This window comes from Pistacia vera, unplaced genomic scaffold, assembly GCF_008641045.1.
Source record: "Pistacia vera cultivar Batoury unplaced genomic scaffold, PisVer_v2 Contig155, whole genome shotgun sequence".
NCBI classification, from domain to species: domain Eukaryota; kingdom Viridiplantae; phylum Streptophyta; class Magnoliopsida; order Sapindales; family Anacardiaceae; genus Pistacia; species Pistacia vera.
Genome location: NW_022195630.1, coordinates 1353580 through 1370255, shown reverse-complemented (window position 1 = coordinate 1370255; position 16676 = coordinate 1353580). Strand labels below are relative to the sequence as shown.

At 31.1% G+C, this 16676-nt stretch overlaps 1 pseudogene; it reads left to right on the top strand.

The window, feature by feature from the left end:
- The first annotated feature begins 6488 nt into the window (after window positions 1–6488).
- On the top strand, window positions 6489–14059 carry LOC116124723 (annotated as a pseudogene).
- Window positions 14060–16676: the final 2617 nt, after the last annotated feature.

Sequence of the window (16676 nt, the reverse complement as noted above, 5' to 3'; positions counted from 1 at the left end):
GATCTTTCAACTTAAACTGGAGCACAAATTCATGGCTATGAATTTATTGTAATCTAACAAATATGAAATGGAAATTGGAAGCAGTTATTTTCTTTGCCGTCTCATCAACTCTTAAACCATTGGACTGTAATGAATCAACGGTTGAAAATTTAAATAAAAAGTTTATGCTAGAAATTTAAGTTCATTTCATCCCTTACTTTATTATGAGTTAAGTTTAACACCTGAAACTCAATAGTTGGGGATTTTTGTTATTATTATAACTTTATGGGGTTTTTGGTTAAACCCTAAGAAATGACACATAATTTGAGATATTGTGACAATTGGCTAAGTATTGTTAGGTCTTCAAGTAATGTATAATTAATGGGCTTTTGTCTTTTAGCATTCTATTATTAAAGCATTAATTGAATTTTCTTTGCTTTAATTAAGTATTGAAGATACTATTTAGAGGGAAAAAAGAAAAACAAGTGTATGAATAATGAAAGATTGAAATATTTGTCAAGTATTGTTGGCACTTCAAATCATGCTTTTAATTAGGGCATTAATTGGTTTTGATAAATATAACATTTTATATTTGTTTTCATAAAAAAAAAAAAAATTTGAAAGTTGTTTCTAAGTTTATTAAATAAATAATTAAAATTTAAAATTATTTTTTATCTACATCAAAATATTCTCAAGAACATATATAGAGAATCAATGAATTAAACCCTTAATCTTAATTAAAAAATAATAATGAAGTGGATTACATAATATAATAATTATAAAACATTTGAAAATAGAATCTTACATGAAACAACAAAATTTTATTCTCTAAATCTAAAACACTCCAAATTAATCTAATAAAAATATAAAATTAGCAACCAAATCCCAATCTCAAGTAATAACAAGCACCCCACCTCTCTCCTGTCTCAAAACAACCAACAATCTCTATTTATTAAATTTATTTATTATACAAAAGCTAAATCTATTTATAATATGATTAAAAAACAAACAGAAAAACTTCTACAAAAGTAGGAAAAAAAAAAAAAAAAACCTTTGATAAAAATACTTAATATTAACCACCACCAGGTGGCTTGATGGTAAAATAGCAAAGACGGATATAACATAGTCTTCCAAATTTGAGTATCTTTAATGGTAAAAGGAGGATCTAACATAATATTTCGAGTTTGAGTCCTCACAACCCTTAATAGGGGTGGTCATTGAAACTCTTATGCGACTAGTAGTTTTAAGGTCTCAGAGATTAGTTGAGATGTGCGTAAATTAGCCCGAACATCCCCGATTATTAAAAAAATAATATTTAATACTAATTTTCTGATAATAGTGGGTGCATATTATATTAATAAAGTATATAAAACATAATTCTTAGAATTTGACGTATACCCTACAAAACACATGCTAATTAACCCATGAAGGATTAATTGAACGATCGAGTTTGTGGTGTACTTCTGTAAGATCTATTATTACAGTGTTTTATAGGTACTCTAATTTTGAATTTGGGTGAGTAAAGCATAAAATTTTTATACATTTATTATCTTTCTGTTTTTTTTTCTTAAAGATTATAGAGTTTGACATGAGTAAAGGGTTTTTATACATTATAGGTATTTCAAATTATGGTCTTCATTTTTTAGAACCGCACAAAGTGATTGCGGGCTGTGGACGGCAAATAATGAGAGGAGAGGTTGCTTTGTGAAGTAATAAATTGTAAGTAACATTAACATGTGGGTTTCATAATTTTACTACTGCTTTATCGATGCTTTTAAGCTACTCCCTCCTTCTTGGTCTCTTCAATTTGTGGCTATCTTTCTCTTTTGTTATTAACACTTCTGATTTTTAGTTCTTTTTGCAATTATATTCAGCCACCTTGAACTTGATTAATTCATGTTGATAATTGGACCAACAAGTATAACTCTGTTCGTTCTTTGGAAAAATTAAAGTTCCTTCTGATTAATTAACTGAGTTCATCGGACTAGTTTACATGTATCTTAATTAACATTTAAGACGAGTGATTTTGTAATAATCCACCATAGCGACACCCCGGATAAATCATAAGTAAAAGTACTATTTTTCTGTCCAATTATCTTCTTATTTTTTTGAATAAATGAAAGTAAGAGTTGGTGGAGTACAAACCTTAATATTATAATATTATTACTTTAGCTTCTTGATAACGTAACTAGAACTTATCTTAAAATTGAAGTCATTGTTTTAATTTGTCTTGCGGTGATCAAGTTTAGTTAGTCAACCATCTTTTCATCTTTTTAATAGTTGCTTTAATTTGTTTGAATCTTTTTGTATTATTGTTAGTTGGGTTTGAGTTAGAACCCATCATTTTGCTTTTGAGGAATTAGATAATTAATTAGTACTAACTACTTGTTAATTAATTAAGTGCCATTGTCCCATCATTTTTTTTTTTTTTTAAATGTTACATTTGTCTTAGAGTGACAAGTAAATTGAATAATATATGTTGATGCGTGATTTTGACACCAACGAAATACACGTGTGAAATGTTTGGTTGGCCCCCAAAAGACACACGTGAATGGTTTAGAAAGATGAAAGTAAATGCAGTGAGAAAAGAGTTTTAAAGTGGTTCGGATGCTAAGGAAGCAAATCCTACGTCCACTGATGTTTTTATTAATGATAAGGGTCAGATCGCTTTAGATGACTGACTTTACGTTGATAGTACAAGGTATTGAAGGCTGTTTTTTCTAGAGAGAGAGAAAGAGCTTTTTCTTTTCGTAAGATTAAAATGGGCGAATCCCTTTAATGAGAGAGGAGCTCCCATTTTATAGTAGGATGTCTTGAGGTAATCATCATTGAATCTGCAAGTTGGTGGGATGATCCGTGTAAATCCTTCGTTTAGAGTAATTCACGTGATTTGCTGCAGGGGTTGGACACGCGGGATCATCACAACTCCTCACTGGCCTGACGTGCACCCATTACTCTGATGGAAGTAAGCTGTGGGTGCCACCATGATCACACGAAGCAGCTGCGTCAGTAAGCTCTTCCCGAGGCTTGACCTTGCGCACTTAATTGGATGCCACATCAGCCCTAAGTTCTCAATCATAACAATATATGAGATATTTTGAAAGATTGTATAGAATAAAGAATATTTGTTATTGCTAGTATTTTACTCTTTGGTTATCTTCTTTAATTTACTAAAACAAAATTAATTGATTCAATGAATCGTGTTACAGATTTTAATCATGTTTAACTTATTGTTTACATAACAAAGAGTGTGTGATTTGAGTAAGCTTATCCTACACATTAATATTATCCGTCTTGAATTTGGAGAATTATACTAATCGAATAAGGTTCATAATTCATATTACTTATAAAAGATCCAAATTATTGATTGTGTAAAAATATATACAAACACTGTTGGTTAAATTGGTCAGCATCATACCATGGCGGAGAAGGTTGATGGTTTAAGACAATAAATTCATCCTTTTATTGATAGCTATAACTTTTGATTTTATGATAAACGATTGACTTAACAAAAATATTATTTAGTTCAAACATATAATATAAAAGTTAACTATTTTTAATGAGAATTTAACTTTGAATTTTAATTTTACGAAAATTAAAACGTTTGTGGGAGATATTAACCATATAATAGACTTCATAAAACATGATTATAGTAAGTGCTAGCAGGTAGAGACTTAGTAATTTAATTAGCTGGCCTTAGGGATATGATGTCAATATTTTACCCATATTTTTTGTTAACTCGCTAAATTAGATGGTAGCTTCAATAAACAATTTCAATTATTGGGATGCTTTTACCAATGGATTAGCAAGAGAATGACAAAGCCGATTACCAAATACATACATAATTAATTAACTTAATCAAATGTCGAATCAACATTGAGTGAGAATTACAGAAACCAAAGAAAGAACAACATTATAAGATGATTACAAGGTTAGTTGCAACTTACAAAATTTAGATAATTAAGTATGCAAAGACCCTACATGAAGGAAAAAGTTTACTCTTTCTTTTTCTTTTATTTCTAAAAGCAAATAGATGATTGAAAAAAGAGTTTATTATTTAAATAATTAATAAATAATTATATTGCTTTAGGTGAAGATGTATGAATGGTTTTTGATAAGAGTAATGCTACAGCCACCGACGCTAGTGCACCGAATTTATGCACCGAATGACGTGACAAAATCATGACAACGGTTTTTGATAAGAGTAATGCTACAGCCACCGACGGTAGTGCACCGAATTTATGCACCGAATGACATTTTGTCACGCCATTCGGTGCACTATCATCGGTGGTTGTATTATTTCCCTTTTGATAATAGATATAGTAAGCATTTTTTTTTTGTTTTTTATAACCGAGGTACCTGAGTCAGTTTGCGCATATTTTAACTAATCCCGGAGTCTATTAAATGTCGTATAAGAGTATCTCCAATGATGCTCTTTATTTTGAAGAGTATTTTTCACATAAATAAATAGAATCTTCATTGATTTTTAAATGTAAAGAATAAATTTTTTATTCAAATCCAATACTCTTTAAATTTTAGGAGAGAGAATATGTTTTTTCAAGAAAGAAACTTAATATATCATAAATAAAATGCATAGAAACTTGTAATTTATTATTTAAAATTAAGATAGAGAGTGAAATTTGACTCTCTAAATGTGGAGAGTCAAACTCACTCTTTAATTTATATTTAAAGAATAAAAAGTCTGTTGGACTCTTGTTTCTATGAATAAACTCTTTATAATAAAGAGTTTGGATTATATAAAGAGTCATTTGGAGATGCTCTAAACTCAATGAGTTGAGTAAGTTACAAATATAGTAGATGACTATTTTGTGGGGCTCGAACACAAGACCTCTGAGTAATTAATCCAATGACCTAAATAACTAAAGTCTTGGCATCATAGTATCATACTACAAGGCTAGTGGTTTGCATTTTTTTTTTTTTTTTTTTAAATAGGAATCATAGTATATTATCAACAATTAATGTTAAAAGACAAAATTTTGTAGTCTTCCTTATGAGAAAATTCTTCTACAATTTTGTCATACAGCAGTAACCATCAATAATAAACAATGATTCAGATTTTTAGACAACGTCAAACCCCATAATCAAACAAAAAAAATATTCAATGATTCATAAAATTATAATGCAAGTGGGCTGGTTTGACAATTACTCCATTGGTGTTTTCTGTGGAAGTTGTCAAATGGGCCCAACTTGGACAGGGAATAGCAGCTATTCACATGGAAAAACCAGTGGCCCATTCACTGGTTCTCATGTCTGAAGATGGGTCAACTGGGCATAATTAAAAAATTGAAAACAATTTAAAAATTAAAAATTAGGTCATCTCAGCTTTGTATCAATTGATTTTGGTGTCGAAAGCTGAGTGGTCTATTGATCACCCACCAACATTCTTCCAAACTCACAAGTCAAAGTCATTGGTTGTTGGTAGATTATATTTTTTCAAGAAAATTATCGTTGAGAAGATAATGAGTTTTATTGTTCAAATGTTATCGTAAAAATATTCTATTAATGGATATGATACAGTAAGATAGATTACAAAAATGTTTTTCGGATAAAATTTGGATGACAAAGACATATATTGACGAAGCAACATATCAACAATATCAAAAAGAATTCTTATGCAATTAAAGCAAACATTAGGAAGACGTTAGAATGTGCGAACGACTCATATTTTTCAGTCGAATAATGTCTAACACATATTTAATGTTTTTTTTTATTATGACTAGGAGTGTTTGAGTTAACTTACATACACCTCAATAATTCCCTCGAAACCTTGAAACTACCGTTCAGGTACAAGCTCTAGTGACCATCCTTATTAATTGTCATCGAGAATCAAACTTGAGAAACCATATAAACTTAGATAATTTTTTACTCTTTTATCATCAGGCCACCTAGTTCGGTCTGACTAATTTCTTACACATAATTAATGTTGGTACCTTCACTGGAAGAGTATTATAATTATAATTATAAATTATTCATAAAATTGTAAAACATATATACAGTGTAAGAAATTAGTTAGACCAACCGAGAGGAAGTGGGGATTGTTGATACTAATTTCAAGGAAATTGTTGGGTGGGTGATTCAATCAGAGTGTAATATTATATATATGTGTGGAGAATGTAGAATAATGTTTTGTATATAAAATATAATTTGGAGGGTATCCAACAAATAGAAAAGGTTTGATTTGCCGATGACTGAGTCTTGCAACAGTTTGACTCCAAGAAAATTAGATATATTTAATTAATCATAAACCATTTATTGTTATTGACTCTTTAGGAAATTGTTATTTCGCCACTAAAGTTTCTAAATAAATTAATCTTCGTGTTCTCCCACAAAAACTACTGCATATTCACCTTTAAAAACTGTTTGAATATTAAACTTGATTTGGTTCAAGACTATTTGGGTTTATCACTTACATCTAAGAGCCAGTGATGTGTGTTGGAAAACTTGTAATTTTCTTAATTTATTGTGAAAAATTCTCATGTGCCCTTTCCATGAGAGGTTTGGCGAATGGTCAGATCTGTCGTTTGTTGGACTCCAGCTTCGAACTTGAACTTCATAAGCAAGTGAAACTGAACAATTCTCAAGTGCGTGGTCTGGTAACTACACTATGGTATGCAGATTAACCAATTCAGGCTATGACAAATAGCTTGGGTTGGATCCATCATCCATGTTGCTGATTTGTGTTCATCTAATCAGCTGAATAAACTGATTCTCTTCAGCAATTTCCTTTTTGGGCCAATTCCTAAAGGCCTCGGAACATATTATAGCTTCACCAGTGTGAGGTTGGGGCATAATTACTTGAATGGAAGCATTCCAAATAGCTTCATTTATTTGCCGGAGTTGAATTTAGTTGAGTTGCAGAAAAATGACCTGTCAGGGTCATTGCCTGAAAATGGTAATGCCTCTTCACAGCCTGTTAAATTAGGCCAACTCAATTTGTCAAACAATCTTTTATCAGGGCCTTTGCCATTGTCACTTTCAAATTTCTCTTCCCTGCAGGTTCTTCTTCTCAGTGGAAACAATTTCTCAGGTCCAATCCCTCCTTCTATAGGTGACCTCAGGCAAGTTTTAAAGCTTGGTCTTAGTCTAAATTCGCTTTCCGGTCCAATTCCTCCAGAAATCGAAAACTGTTACAAATCGGAAACTTTTATTACCTTAATTACATAAAGAATAAAGATAAGTTAACAAACACTTCTTACAACTTTATCTCACAAATGCTGATGTGATAGTTCGTAATTGGTCAGCTCACATTTGATCAGACAGGACCCGTTGTTGGACAAGCAAGATCCATTTCAAATTGACCAATTACGAGCTGATACGTTGCATTTGTAAGAGAAAGTTAATAAAAAGGGTTTATGAGTATAATATTACTAATTACATAAATGATAATTACTCTTAACTTCCATATTCCTCCATCAATTAGTATTCAATAGTGATTATAGTTATAATAATTATTGGTGATGGTGATGACGATGTCTATGATTCATAGAATAAACATAATTAATTAATTACATAATGAATAATCATAGAATAAACATAATTAATTAATTACATAATGAATCAAACGCGAAATTATTTACATAAATGATAATTACACTAACCCCTCTCATCTTCGATACACAATCTCTTTCAACTTTGGAAGATGTAACGAAGCAATCCGAATCTACAAAAACCAATATCATATTGATTAAAAGTTGTGAGTTATTTTATTTTTTTCTTGATATATATCGATATTGGGGTTTATTTGATTTAATTAACACTAAATATACAAGATACTACCATTTGTTTTTAACTTATACGGTAAATACTGAGATATGTTATTAAATTTTACTTATAATTTTTTGAAAAATACAATTTATAGTTGAAATCAAGAAGCCGAATCACAAACCATGCACTTTGCAAGGGACTGTTAGTTAAGTAAGCCATCATCCTATTGTGGCATAGGTAAAGAGGTGGAGTCAACTCAATTTTTTTTTTTTTTTGGGGATAAATCCGGAAATTTAATAAAAGAAAGATTCAAAGAAACAACCGGAGATAAAAGAAACCCCACAAACTAAGCGAGCAACTTGGAAAGCCCCAAGAGCTCAACAAGAAAACCCAGCAACGCCAGGCTAGAAACCTATACAGCCCAGGCCTGGAACAAAAAACAAAAAGGCCCTTGCCCTTGGACAGACCCCCGAGAGACCTGCACAAATAATAGAAAAAATAAATGTGTTTCCTGGCTGTACAAAAAAATAGTACAGCAACACCAGAGGATCATCTTACAACCAACAAAGGAATGCCCAGGACAATCTAAGACGAAGCACAACATCCAGCCATTCAAAATGGGAAGGGAGGTGCAGTCTGGAGTACACTGAACCCAAAGAAACCATCGCCAAACCTTCTTGAGATTGGGAGGATAACTCAAATTGTGATTATATTAATTGAAATGTAAAGCGGAGAGCAATTCCTCCCCTCAAAAAATATTTTAAAATTCTCTTTTTCTAAGTAATATATTGGCTTCGTTTGGTTCACAATTGGGTGTTTTGAGAAAAGTTTTTTGAAAAAAGTTGAATTGGACAGGTATTACGATGTAGGATTTATAAGTTAATAAAATACTCTCTCTGTTTATTTATTTACAAAACACCCCCTATAATAAAACATTAAAAGTTAACAAAAACACCCCTAACCCACCTTCAAATACGGACAGTCGGCCACCACTACAGGAGGGTGGCCGGATTCGTCGTATCGACGCATGACGGGCTGGATCTTGCCGTATTTGCTCGTCAATGACAGCCAACAAACGGTCGTCGTTGATGGTCAACAACGACCGTTTGTTGGTCGTCGTTACTGACTGTTACGGGCAAAGATCTGGCCATCAACGGCCAGATCTTTGGCCTTAGATTTGACCTTTTTCGGCTAGATCCACTGTGGATCTGATTGGAAAAGGCTAGATCGGTATACTACCGGCCAGATTTAGTCGGTAGTGCGTCATCCTAACAGATTTATACCATTTTCCGACAGTGGTGGCTGGATTCTGGTAAATGTGGATTATTGGGGTGTTTTTGTAGTTTTTAAAAAAAATTTAGGGGTATTTAATTAAATTATCAACTTTAAGGGGTCTAAAAAAAGTTGAATAATATTGAGAGTAGTATTCCCAAAACAATAATACTAACCTCACTAACCCCTCTCACCAACTCCTCTCACTAATCCTATGTGGGAGTTTGTAATTGACTTGATTAGGTGGGATCTATCATTGGACAGATAGGATCCATGTGAATTGATGAATTGTAAACTGACATGTGGCGTTAGTAAGGGAAAGTTAGTGAGTATAGTGTTACTCTTCCCAAAAACTAGAGTTTTTAGGTATTTTACTGTTTAACTTTTTTGGGAATACTAAAAGTAGTAGCTCCGTTTGGTTCACAATTTTGTGTTTTTGGGAAAAGTTTTTTGAAAAAAGTTAAAAAAAAGTTGAATTGGGCGGGTATTACGATGTAGGATTTACAAATTCATAAAATACCCCCTATGTTTATTTTTTTACAAAACACCCCTTATAATAAAATATTGAAAATTAACAAAAACACCCCAATCCACCCTCAAATACGGACAGCCGGCCACCACCGCCGGAGGGTGGCCGGAGTCACCGTAACAAAAACATTAAAAATATTTAGGGGTATTTAATTGAATTAACAAATTTAGGGGGTTTAAAAAATGTTGAATAAAGTTGAATAATATTGTGAGTTTTTGGGTATTTTACTGTTTTACTTTTTTGGGAATACTAAAAGTAGTATTCCCAAAATCCAACCAAACGAAGCCAGTATTCCCAATTGGCAACTAAACGAAGCCATTATGTTATGTGATATATCTTACTTGAGAAAGATAATTGTTATTTAGTAAAACTTGAGAGAGAAATTAAACTCTATTGTAGTAAAAGGAAACGAGTAATATTATATTTATAACCCAATCTCACAAACTTTCTTCACAATCTTGACGTGACAGTTTGTAATTAGTCAACTTACAAATGTATCTTACAATCTTGACGTAATAATTCCTAATTGGTAACTTGCAAATTGATCCGGGTGTAATTCGGATCCATATGAGTCCAAAAACAAACGGCCCAACCCAATTGGACCTTGTTAAGTATTAGCCGAAAATAGCAAAACCCTAGTGTGAAGATCCGACGGTTCATGTAAATCCACAGAATCAATTATAGCCGTCAAATCTCTACCAAAAACACTATAAAGTCCACTCTATACCTAGGCTACAGCTTCCATTTCAAAGCCACTGCTGCTCTCATTTTCTACCGTTTTTCTCGTTATTGGCAAGAGGTATTATCGTTCAGTCTACGTGCTCTGCACGAATCCACTCCGTATATTCATTTCGTTTACAAGTTTACGCTTTGTTTTATTTAATAAATCCCAATTTTCATTTTTGGTTTCAGTTCACTGAGCTTTTGCTTTATAGTGCTCTGTTTGTGTCGAATGATTTGTAAGGGCTTGTCTAGTATTGTTTACGATTTGTAAGGGCTTGTCTAGTATTGTTTACGATTTGTAAGGGCTTGTCTAGTATTGTTTACGATTTTTTTTTTATTAACCACAATTAATTAGATAATTGTTATATTTAGAATATTTTTTTGATGAATAAGAAAGGTTTTTTTATTTAAATATACTAGTAAATCCACATATATGAGATGTTTATAGTTTTCTACATTGTAAAATTTCAAATATTTATAAGTGAAACAATTTGTTTAATTATCAATTATAACAGCAGGGTAAGCATTTTTAATGTTTTTTTTTTTTTGGAAGCTAATGCTTCAATTCATGTTTGTGTTTTTGTTTGTTTGAAAAAAAGTAGATGAGCTATGTTGTGGATTTAAAATTTGTTTGATCTTCAACATTTGTCTTTTTTTTCCTATTGTCAAAGCTCTGTTGGTTTTGATGGTTTTTTTTCTACTGTAATTTGAAACCCTTGTGTCTGGATACATGTTGGTGTCAAGCATGTCTTGCTGGATGATTGAATTGTATCCCCAGAAGAAATGGGTGACTGATAATCAAGGCTGGAGTCTCGAAAAAGGGTCTTCACCAAAAACCCGAATATGGGTATTGGAAAGAATACTAATGAGCTTGAGAATTGGCATACTTTTAATTGCCATAGGCCTTGGTTGGGGACCATCTCCATCATCTGCTAAAAATTGCTTGTGACATCCATTGTTATCCACTGTAAGGGCCAACTTAAATTATGTGTCATGATAGTCAAAAGTTTTTTGATTAATATCAATTTTTTTATTCGAGAATTTTTAAAAAAGTTTTGTGAAGTTATAGATTTGGCAATTATCCATTTAATTTTATTTTGATGTTTTTTAACGAGTTTTTTATTTTACAGTTTTCTTGCCTTTTGACGAAAAAAACCTATTTTTTAGTTTTAGTTTTAAATTTTGAATTATTTTAGAAATGTTGTTAAGTTTATAAGTTTTTATTCAGTTTTTTGTGTATAGTTTGCTTTTCTTCTGCAGCACCTTGGTTATTTTGTGTTCGATAGTCATTTGGAATGGTTACATGTTTTTTACTTACCTCCTCTGCTGTGTAAGACAGAATGGTAAAAATAAATTTATTGTTTATTGATGCTTTTATTTTGGGCTGTACCTTTTTACTCATTAATTAAAGAGAGTCTTTTAGATTAGACGAGCGGAGTCTACAAATTTGTATTTGTGGCTGTAGTTTATGTTCATTTCAACATGTTTAATTTTTTTTATTATGATAGATATGGTTTTTGTGAATTTGAGGTTCTTATTAGTGTATATTGTAGTTCAAGTTATTATTATGTATTGAATATATTCTATCAAGTAACAAATTATATGCAGTTAACTTTATCAGGAGTATGTCTCATCGTAAGTTGAACACTCTCGAACCCTAGGTTCTTTGGGGTTTTCTCCAAAAAGAGAGCTGCCCGACACAGAGGAAAAGGTTTCCAATCTTACTAGTCTTTTTCTGCAGAAGTTTCAAATTGTTTGCTTGACTCTTTGCCAAATAAAATTGTGACGTTGTAGTTGAGAAAATTTTTTTGTTTGCCAGCTGATTGTGTTATAGAAATTCATTATGATGTATATTTATGCATGATGTTTTGATTATTTCCAAACTCTTATTAAAACAGCTGTGATTTGTTTTTTTTTTTTTTTTTTTCTAAAATAAAATTTTATTAAGATCAGCCGGCTATTGTACTTTGGTGTTATATAATTATTGTAACCATTTTTGCTGATGCTATTTTCTCTTCAATACAAATTTATGGCAAGAAAAATGTATTGATATCTAGTATAATCATTTTTCCCTTGATTTTGACGTTAGTTGGCTGTATTGTTTTTCTGCTGTCATCATGATTCGTCGTAATGTAATTTTACGGCAAGTGCCTTGTAATTCAAGGAACAAAAACTCTTTTTGTTTGTAATATGTCAGGTCTGTGGATGGTTGCTATCTAATGTTCATTTTCGAATATTGTTATTAGTTTCTGATTCTTGATTCTCTGTTGTGTTGCTCCAGTGAAGCTTTCCCCAAAGATGATCCTACCAACCATGCAGATTGACTGCATTCTTGGTTACAAGCTGGGACCCACATTGTCAAGATGTGGAGAAACCGGGATCAAGTGAGTTTCATTCTGCTTAATATGCTTTATTGATGGTTTAGTGTATCAATTTATCTTTCTTCACAACAAGTAACATGCTGTTGTTCATAATGAGTACACAGAGATATAATTCTTATTTTGGGCTTGTATCAACTAGGATGATTATTTACCGACAGATGCGAAAGAGTTATAAGTTTTTGTTATATATCTTTTTAAACTAGTTGTGAAATAAAATCAGAAAGTTCAAAACTAGTATACTGGAAAAGAGTCACTGCATCATGTAAGTTTAGCTGATTTTTTAAACCCTCTAAACCTTTCCTTACAGAGCTCCACAAGAGAGAAGCATGCGAAGTAGTAACTATTATAGAAACACCACCCATGGTGGTTGTTGGGGTTGTTGGTTATGTCAAGACACCTCGTGGCTTCGCTCTCTTAGCACTGTCTGGGCCCAGCATCTCAGTGAAGAGATTAAGAGGGTTCTACAAGAACTGGTGCAAATCTAAGAAGAAGGCCTTCACCAAGTATTCAAAGAAGTTTGAAAGTGAAGGAAGTGGGAAAAGATATTGAGGCTCAGTTGGAAAATGAAGAAGTACTGTACTGTATTCGTGTTTTGGCCCACACCCCAGTAATTTCTTCCTCCGCCAAAACTGTAATAACACCATTTCTAGTTATGCTGCATATTGTGCGCAGCTTTTGTTTTCTTGCAATTTTTTCATTCTGTAGATAAGAAAAATAAGGGTCTGAAGCAGAAGAAAGCCCATCTGATGAGATCCAGGTCAATGGTGGAACCATTGCCCAAGGTTGATTTTGCATATGGTTTCTTGAGAAGCTGATTCCTGTTGATGCTGGTGTTCAGAAAGATGGATGATTGACATCATCGGTGTGACTAAAGTAGGTTATGAGGGTGGGTGACTCGTTGGTGTATCTCGTTGGCTGCCGTCCAAGACTCACCGTGGTCTTCGCAAGGTTGCTTGTATTGGTGCCTGGCATCCGGCTGGGTCTCCTCACACGTTGCAAGGGCTGGACAAATGGTTACCACCACCGCACAAGATGAACAAGAAAATCTACAGACTTGGAAAATCGCGCGAGGTCTCACTCTGCCAGATCCGAAATGACAGTCAAATTACTGTTACCTGCTCTTACACTAAAACTTGATGTTCAATTTTAAGTCTCACTTATCGGCTTTTCCATTATCAGACTGAGAAGGATATTACACCGATGGGAGGATTCCCCCATTATGGTATCGTGAAGAAATTTCCTGCTGATCAAGGGCTGCGTTGGACCAAGCGTTGTGGTGACGTTGAGGCACTCATTCTGAAGCATCATCGAGACTTGCAATGGAGGACATTAAGCTCAAGTTCATTGATACATCCTCCAAGTTCGGCCTGGTCGGTTCCAGACTACACAAGAGAAGGCTAAGTTCTATGAAGACTCAAGTTTTGATCAGCTCAAACATTTTTTTTTTTGAATATTTGGTTCATTAAATTAAACTTCATGTATTAGTAGGTTAAACTTTGAGTTACGTTTTAGTCTTCTAATGACTGGAATCTTGTTTGAAGTGTTAATCCTTTTCGAATGTGAAATACATTTTGTTTTTGTTTTTATGGTCGAACTAATTATGGGTGGGTGGTTTCGGGTACTCATCTTTTTTGGGAGATCAGAACTGAAATCGTATAGTATAGGTTCCCAGAAAAAGGAATTGGAATCGCACAGTATAGGTTTCTTCAATTCAAGGAACATAAATCTAAAATGCAGTTTTGGTTCCTTCTGGGTGCCTTGTAAAATCATTACCCCTTTATTAGTTTAAAAATGATAAAAATATTTTAAAATTTACAATACACCCCTAACAAAATTACTTTTTGGTTTAGGGTTTATCTAATTAATTAAATTGTTATCATTAATAAGGATTATAATATGTTAATAATAGAATCTATAATTAATTAACTAATCATATCATAAATTTATATGTATGTATAGGGTGCGTTGTTTATTATTTTGGGTAGGATTTTGGGATAGTATTAATAGTTGAATAGAAGAGTATTACGAGATAAAATTTAAAAATTATGAAAAAGCCCCAAGGTTTGCTAATTTATAAATACCCAATATATTAATATTGTAAAGACAGAAACACCCTTAACACCCAAAGTGCCAGATTCCGCCACCATGCCAGAATCTAGACGGAAAATGGATAACCACAAAATCGGTCGGATTGGCGGGCATTCGATCGATATGGCCTTTTTTGGTCATATCACCACGGATCTGGTCGGAAAACGCCAGATCTAAGGTTGGATGTGGCATTCGACAGCCAAAAAAGGCCAACTTTGGCCGTCACGGCCAAAGCTATGGCCGTCGTTGTCTGTTAACGATGGCCAAGATTTGGCCGCGTTGACCATTTCTGGCCATTACCGCCTTATCGGTGCTCATGTGACTGTTGTGACAAATTTCGGCTACCACCGGCAGTGATTGCTGGAATTTGGCAAGTATTGTGAATGGGGTGTTTCTGTTAGTTTTTAAACTTTTTTTCTAGAGTTATGAAATTAATAAACTTATGGGGTCTAGGAGTAATTAAAAAAATAGACTAATATTTTGAGAATAACGTGCCAACAACATTTGAAGAATAGATTGAAATATGAATAAAAACAATAAGCCAAACGCACCCATAATTAATTAAATTCTAATTATTTAATTAAGTATTGTGTAATTAATTACTAATGTTTATAATAAATCTCATAATCAATTAAGTATCATTAATTATATAATATTATTTAATTATATGATTAATTATAATAGTATAGTAATGTTATAATGAATTAAGTAATCATACTATAATTTATAATTAATATTATTATTAATTATTTCAAATCATTTAATTTAACTAATGTTATATGAATATTTATTGATTAGTAACCATGTTATAATTATGAGGAATATTATAATTAATTAAATTTAATCGTTTAATTAAATAATGTAATATATGTAATTACTAATGTTTTATAAATAATGTTATAAATTCAACTATTATGTAATGCTATAATTAAGTAAATGATCATAATTATGTAATATAATATGTTATAATTAAATTGAGTAATTATTTAATTATAATGTAATGCTTATTAATGTTTTAATGAAATGTTTAAAAGTAATATTATAATTAATTATATTTCTAATCATTTAATTAAATATTGTCTAATGTTTATAAGTAAATTAGTAATTAATGTTTAAAACTAAATATAACTCATATCAATTAAGTAATCATTTATTATGTATGTTACAATTAATTATGTGTCATACTATAATGTAATGTTATAGTGATTAAGTAATAGAGAATAGATCTTTAAGTATTTATAATTAATTAAAATTTAATCATTTAATTATAATGTAATAAAATAATTTAGTAAATTACTAATGTTTAAATGTGATGTTATATTTTATAACTATTAATAATCATTTAACTATGATGCTATAATTTTAGTATCATAATATAATGTAATGTAATAATGTTATAATTTAATTAAGTAATTATTTAACTATAATGTAATATTAATTAATTAAATTTCTCATTTGTTTATAATGTAATGTTATAAAAGTTTATATAAATATCATAATCAATTATAATCATCTAATTATGTAATATTATAATTAATATGTAATCAACTAATCAAGTTCATACTATATGAAATAGTGAAATGTTACAATAATTAAGTAATCATACTATAGTCTTTAATATAATATTAAATAATTTATTTATAATATAATATTATAATTAATAAGTAATCATTATTAATAATATAATGTACAATTAATTACATACATCGTTTAAATTTATAATGTAATATTGTAATTAATTAAATTTCCTAATCATTTAATTAAGTATTATGCTAATGTTTATGTAGTAAATTAGTAATTACTAATATTTATAATATAATGTCATAATCAATTAAGTAATCATTTAATTATGTAATGTTATAATTAATTATATAATCATACTATAATGTAATGTTATAGTGAATTAACTATTAAATAATCATACAATAAATTTTTAATGTAATATTATAATTAATTAAATTTTTAATCATTTAATTAAG